Below are 7,272 nucleotides of genomic sequence, written 5' to 3'. Positions count from 1 at the left end.
GCCTCCCTCTTCTGCTCGAGCAGGCCCGCTCGAGGAGGAGCCCCCGCTCACTCCTGGATCGATCCTCGCATCCTGGATCCGTGCCTCGAGCACCTCCGTGGAGCCAAGCCCCGAGCGCCTCGCCTCTGCACCCGCGCCGATGGCCTTCTCTACCACCGGCTCTTCTTCATGGCGTCTTCCTCCTCAAGGAGATGCTCCTCGCCTCGAGCTCCAGCACTCGAAGGCCGGCCTCCTGCTGTTCGTCATCGCCAGAGCTCCCCACCACCAGGCATCACCAGCAGGCCGTCCTCGCCGCCCATGCTCCCTTTCCCATTCTCTTCTTCACTGAAGCTCTCCCTGACCACCCCCATCATCCTGTTTCTTTCACAGGGAACCATGGCGCCGCCAATTGGAGCTCCTTGACCGTGCTTCCCTCGCCCGTCTCCGTGGTCCAGGGACCGGATTCATCTCGTCCCGTCCACCCCATATGCCCTCTTCCTCCTTGCCGCTGCTCGCGTCGCCATTAGCCGCGTTGTCGCCGCGCCATCGTAGTCCCGCGCCTCTGCTTCCCCTTCGTCCCCTGCTTCAGGTTGAGCAGCGCACACTGCCTCGCTGGTCGACCACAGCCACGTGTTGACCAAGGCCCAGCGTGCCCCAACCGGCCTCCTCCAGCCTCGCGCCCTCTTGGGCCTCCTATACCGATTGGGCCGAGCCCATGGGTGAGCCCCCCCCAGCGCCCATGTCCTGTTTCGGCCTGTAGCTCTAATTCGGCCCGGACTTGTTTTTTTCCTGTGCTATGATTCTGACATTAAATCCTGAACATGCTTATTACAGAAATGCCCCTGTTTTAAACTGCTAATAACTATTTAACCATGCATCCAAATAAAGCATGTCATATATGTAACATGCTTAGAATTTCATCTAGTTTCACAATATCCCATTTTCATCCATGTTTAAAATGTTTAAATTGCTGTTTGCATTAATTTGCTTAAATGCCATGCTAAAATGCTTTATTTCATAACTAATTAACCGTAGCTCCAATTTTAATAAACTTTATATGTAAATGGGGTGGAAAAATGCCTAGTTTAACATGGTCCACTTTATTTTCCTATTTAACAACTTTGAAATATGTTTTATGGCAGAACAGTACCAAATTCGAAATGTGGACATGAGGATTTTTCGGAATTGTTGTTTGTTGTTCCGGCCTCATTTAAACTTGCCTAAATAGTTAGTTTATTTATGTTTCACCTCTTGCCATGTTTAACAACATTAAATATTGTTGTGTACCTAAACGAGATCAAACTAAATAATTGCTTGTGGTGTTTAGTCAATATGCAACTCGTTGCGTATTGAGCTCCACTTAACTTGTAGTATTGTTTGTTGCACTTTGCCATGCCATGCCTCTTTAAACCGGACATGCATCATACTTCTTTGTGCATCATGCCATGTTTATGCTTGTGCATTTACCATGTTGTTTGTTTCTTTCTGGTGTTGCTTCTTAGTTCCGGTAATGTTGCGATTGTGAGGATTCGTTCGACTACTCCCATTCGTCTACTTCATGGACTTGTTCTTCTTCCTAGGGGGATTTCAGGCAAGATGACCGTCACCTTGGATCTCATTACTATCATTGCTATGCTAGTTGCTTTGTTCTATCGCTATGTTGCGCTACCTATCGCTTGCTCTTCAAGCCTTCCAAATTGCCATCTTAGCCTCTAACATTTTTCACCCTTCCTAGCAAACCATTGCTTGGCTATGTTACCGCTTTGCTCAGCCCCTCTTATAGCGTTGTTAGTTGCAGGTGAAGCTGAAGATTGCTCCATGATGGACAGGATTATGTTGGGATATCACAATCTCTTATTAATTATTGCATCTATATACTTGGTAAAGGGTGGAAGGCTCGGCCTTATGCCTGGTGTTTTGTTCCACTCTTGCCACCCTAGTTTCCATCATACCGGTGTTATGTTCCCGGATTTTGCGTTCCTTACGCGGTTGGGTGATTTATGGGACCCCCTTGACAGTTCGCTTTGAATAAAACTCCTCCAGCAAGGCCCAACCTTGGTTTTACCATTTGCCTCACCTAGTCCTTTTTTCCCTTGGGTTTCCGGAGCCCGAGGGTCATCTTTATTTACCCCCCCGGTCCAGTGTTCCTCCGAGTGTTGGTCCAAACTAGAGCACCGTGCGGGACCATTCCTTGGCAATTTGGATTACGTAGGTACCTGTATGCTTAGCTTATCCGGTGTGCCCTGAGAACGACATATGTGCAGCTCCTATCGGGATTTGTTGGCACAGCGGGTGGTCTTGCTGGTCTTGTTTTACCATCGTCGAAATGTCTTGTAAACCGGGATTCCAAGACTGATCAGGTCTTCCTGGGAGAAGGAATATCCTTCGTTGATTGCGAGAGCTTATCATGGGCTAAGTTGGGACACCCCTGCAGGGTTTTATCTTTAGAAAGCCGTGCCCGCGGTTATGTGGCAGATGGGAATTTGTTAATATCCGGTTGTAGATAACTTGACACCAGATCCGAATTAAAACACATCAACCGTGTGTGTAGCCGTGATGGTCTCTTTCCGGCGGAGTCCGGGAAGTGAACACGGTTTTGGGTTATGTTTGACGTAAGTAGGAGTTCGGGATCACTTCTTGATTATTGCTAGCTTCACGACCGTTCTGTTTGCTCTCTCCTCGCTCTGATTTGCGTATGTTAGCCACCATATCATGCTTAGATGCTGCTGCAACCACACCACTTTACCCCTTCCTTTCCTATTAAGCTTTGCTAGTCTTGATACCCATGGTAATGGGATTGCTGAGTACTCGTGGCTCACAGATTACTACAACAACAGTTGCAGGTACAGGTTATGCGATGATCATGACGCGAGAGCGGTGTTTGCTTGTTTTGGAGTTCTTTTTCTGATTCTTCTTCAATCAGGGGATATGTTCCAGGTCGGCAGCCTGGGCTAGCAGGGTGGATGTCGTTTGAGTTTCTGTTTGTGTTTCATCCGTAGTCGGATGTTGATCTTATGTATGATGTGTTGTTGTATTCATGTGGCATTGTATGCCTCTTGTATGTATTCCCATCTATTATGTAATGTTGATGTAATGATATCCACCTTGCAAAAGCGTCTTCAAGATGCGCTTCTATCCTTGGTGGGACCTTCGAGTTCCTTTAGGATAGGGTCGCATCTTGGGCGTGACAAGTTGGTATCAGAGCCTCGACCGACCATAGGAGCCCCCTTGATTGTTGGCCGTTGTTGAGTCTAGAAGAAAACTATTTTGAGTCTTAGGATTATATATATCGGAGAGTAGGATTCTTTTTACTCATCAGCCCTCTTCGTCGATCTGGTGAGGACTCCTAACGTAGATGTTTTGCCTTTCCTCTCCTCAAATTTCACTAATTTTTTTTAGGATCACGCGGGTATCTTGGAATTGTTCCGATATTCTTATGACGAGAACATTGTTCTTGGTGCCTCCTGACATTTAGGGGTTGTGGCAGTGTCCCGGAGAGTTGAGCTCCGAGGTGTTGTCATCATAATTTTATCGTTGCAGTTCTGGAATACCTGAGTTTTGCCGACATCGAAAATCTCTTTTATGGTGTTGTTGGTGAGATAACCTCGACGCCACCCAGTACTGGGGAGTTCGGGAGTATTGCCATAGCTTGTATAACAGATGCTTTCTGAAGGTTGAGGTACACGATTTCTGGAGTTTTCTTGGTTATGTGTTGACGGATGGATACAGCTGGATGTAGGGATTGTTAGTTTGGGTGAGATATATTGCTTCCCCTGTATCCCCAACACCAGATCGCATAGCCAGAAAGTTTCGGGAGTTTATAGGTGGGAATTCAAGTAGCTCCTAGAATATCTTTCCAACAGATGCATGATATGGGATTGGGTAACTCTCTATCATATGTATTTGTTCCGGCTTATTTTGCAAGCCAAATCAATTGTTTTGTTTTATTTGTGGTATTCGAGTTGCTTCGAAGTCAAATGTTGAATCCATACCTTTCCTAAACGTTGTTCTCATAATGCTATGTGAATACTAATCATTTGTGTTCATCGAGGTTATCATGTTAATTCCTTTCCAACCGGTGTGCTTCTCTTCAAGTGGATCCGATCATTTCAACATTTGTGAGATCAATTCTAAGTTTTCTCAGCGGTATCCGTTTCATCCATCCCCAAGTTACCTTTGTTTCCCGCCCTCCCACCCTTTTTCTTCAAGGACTCAGATATCCTAATCATGTATCCTTTTATTTGTGGGAAGTCTCTTCATTCTTTTCTGTCAATGTTCTTATCCGGTGATTTCCCATGAAGATGCTCAACAGTTTCAAGTTCATCATCCTTCATTGTTGTTTCTTCTCCGGTTGATCCAATTCAAGCTTTCGATATTCATCATATTCCTTTCCTCGTTTCTAATGCTTTCTCATGCCGATGCACCTCTTAATCATTCACTTCTTCCTATTCATTTGTTCTGGAGTGCTGAAGATATCTCACAAGACTTGTGTTTCCATTCTTAATCCGTTCAAGCTATTTGGAGATTGTTATCTCATTCAAGCCATTTAATTCAACCAGTGCAATCTCTCTTTAAAATCATTTCCAACGGTGTTTTCTTTTGAGTGGGCCCTAACCCACAGGTCTTTTCCCATGATCTTACCTGACTCTTCTAATTTATCCGGAGCGATTCTCAAATTCTTTTCAAAGTTTGACGTAAGTATGAATTTTCATCAGTCATATTCCTTCTCCAAGATTGCTTTCAAAATATTTTCATCGTTGGTTCATCATTTCTATTCTTCTTTGTTCCGAAGTGCCTCAACAATTTTGGTGGTTCTTGTCATCATTCTCAGCATGTGAAGACCGAAGAAGAGGTTCTCTTAAATCTTGTCCGTTCTCTTGAAGATTCATGGGTCTAGCTTCATGCCATCCTCATAATTGTTTTCCATTGTGAGAATTCTTTTCAACCATTCAGAGCGTTTCATGAGTTGTTTCGATTACTTTCCTCCGAAGGCCATCATCTCAGAATTATTCATTCTCAGCGTGTACCTACCCTTCTACAAATCTTACCGGTGAATCATTCAAATATCCTCTAATCAGTTCATGATCTCTTTGTTCTCATGTATCTAAATCCCCTCAAGTATCTTCATTCGTTTTCCAATTCTTCCCGATGAATTGTGCCTTTGCTACTTTCATTTTCAATTCTTACGGTGGTTCATTCAAGATTTCTCTTCCTTCGTTAGCGTATCAATTCATTCGTTCTTTCGTTGTTTCAATCCTACCGGTGGTTGTTGAAGACCTTCCTCAAGTTTGCGCAATATCTCTATCTGTAATCATTTTTCAATGAGAATAAGTAGTATGCCAAATCCATTGTTTGTCATCAATTTAAATTGGTGAATGATAGGATTGACATAATTCTTATTCTTGTTTCATCCAAGTGATTAATTCCTTCTTCCGGAGTTTGTTCATCAGGAAGTAATTCTCGGTTCCAAGTTATTCATCTTTCTTGCCTGGAGTTCAAAGTTTACTCATTTTGTAGCTCCATCTAAATCATCGCAAGGCTTCACCTTGTGTTTTCAACTTCTCTTTCTTTCTATCATCCTTTTATTACCAGCGTTTTTCATGGAGGCTGTACGTGGTGGTTCGTCAAGGATTCTTTTCATTCTTCAATTGTTCTTCAAGATTTCTCTTGAAGTTATGACCCGCCAAGCTATACTCTAAAATTAAACAGGGTGCTCAACACATGTATTGTTTTGAGGAGTTCAAGCATTCTTCATCTTGCATTCCGAAGTGCAATTCGTTCTACCTTATCAGTTGAGGTGGTGTTATGTCACTCTTGACAATTTCCTTCATGTTTCTCGATTCACATGTTGTCAAGAATGAGGTATTTGAAATCCATTAATCCCTCCATTGGAGTTATCTTGGTAAAGATTTCACCTAATGCATTCCCTAAGGAATATTGATAATTATCATGCTATCAATGATTCGAGTTTTCTCCTATCCTCTCGGCGAAAGAAGTTTTTATCTCTTCTTTGATCTCAAGCAAGCAATTCTTTTTCGTTAGTGGCAGAATTTCACCTCAAGTGTTGAGATGTTTCAATAATCCCACTACAAGCTTATCCTTTCGTTGTTGATAATCCAACAACTCCGTTCTGGCATTTCCTGTAAGCGTTCTCTTTCAAGATCAAGTTTTACCCCGTTCATTCCATTCCATTCTTTCATTTCTTCCGGAGGCATTGTGATGTTGTGCTCTTCACCCATCACCTCGTTTTGTCAAGTTCGTGTGCTTTTCATGCTTATCCATTTAACTGGAGTGTTGTGTCATCTCTTCAAGTTCTTTTCATCTTATCAAGTTTTCCTTCTCCTTTCAGTCGGAGTGTTGTCCAAATTATATCATTCTTATTCCTTCTCTATCTTATTTTAACCGAAGTGGTTTCAATATCTATCTTGTCACTTAACCTCTTGGTTCTCACCGTATCCCTCGTTCCTCTTTTCTAACGGAGTGTTTTCAACTTTGTTCATCTTCGTTGTTTTCTTTCTTTCATTTTGCTCAACCTCTCAAGATTCATGGTTTCACTCGTTCGTCAAAGAAGCAACTTAGTTTTACCTCTTATCTTCCTCTTCCGTTTCTCTCCGGTGCCATCCTAGATCTCGGGACGAGATCCTCTCGTAGTGGTGGAGTGTTGTAACGCCCCAGATACAACTTTCCATATTCGTAACTCCAACTCATGCCTTTTTCGGAGATGCGATATGATACTCCCTTCATGGTTGGGTTTTTGTCTTTTGTTTTGCATTTTGTTCATGTCATGCATCTCGTCTCATAGCATCATGCGCATTGCATCTTTGTTTTCAAAAAACTTGCATGCACTCGTAGTTGCCGCTTCTTCCGTGTCTCGGTTGACCTTCTCTCAGATCAACCGGACCGCTCTCTTCTCTCTCTTTTCTGAGCTCATCAAACCCCTTGCCTTCTTTGACCGTTCTGAGACCAACCAGTTTTTTAGAGTCCCTCTCATCTGGCCGATTAATCTTTCTCCACAACCACGACCCCTCGTGCGTGTCCGAAATTGCCCCAAACCCGAACCGCACGGTCACGACCGATGGGTCCAGATCATCCCCAAACATCCCTCTAATATCTTTGATTCTTTGTTGGACTCCCCTAAGCCATTTATTCTCAACCGCTCAATTTCGATCCAAGGATTCAGATTAGCCCCTGGCCAAACACACATATGCTATAAATATATAGTCCAACCCTAAACTTGAGGAGAGGTTTCCCATCCTCCCAGCCGCTCCCGCCGCCATTTCACCAAATCCCCCT

The sequence above is a fragment of the Triticum aestivum genome, chromosome 6B (genome assembly GCF_018294505.1).
Source record: "Triticum aestivum cultivar Chinese Spring chromosome 6B, IWGSC CS RefSeq v2.1, whole genome shotgun sequence".
Classification (NCBI taxonomy): domain Eukaryota; kingdom Viridiplantae; phylum Streptophyta; class Magnoliopsida; order Poales; family Poaceae; genus Triticum; species Triticum aestivum.
Note: the sequence above shows the minus strand (reverse complement) of the source record.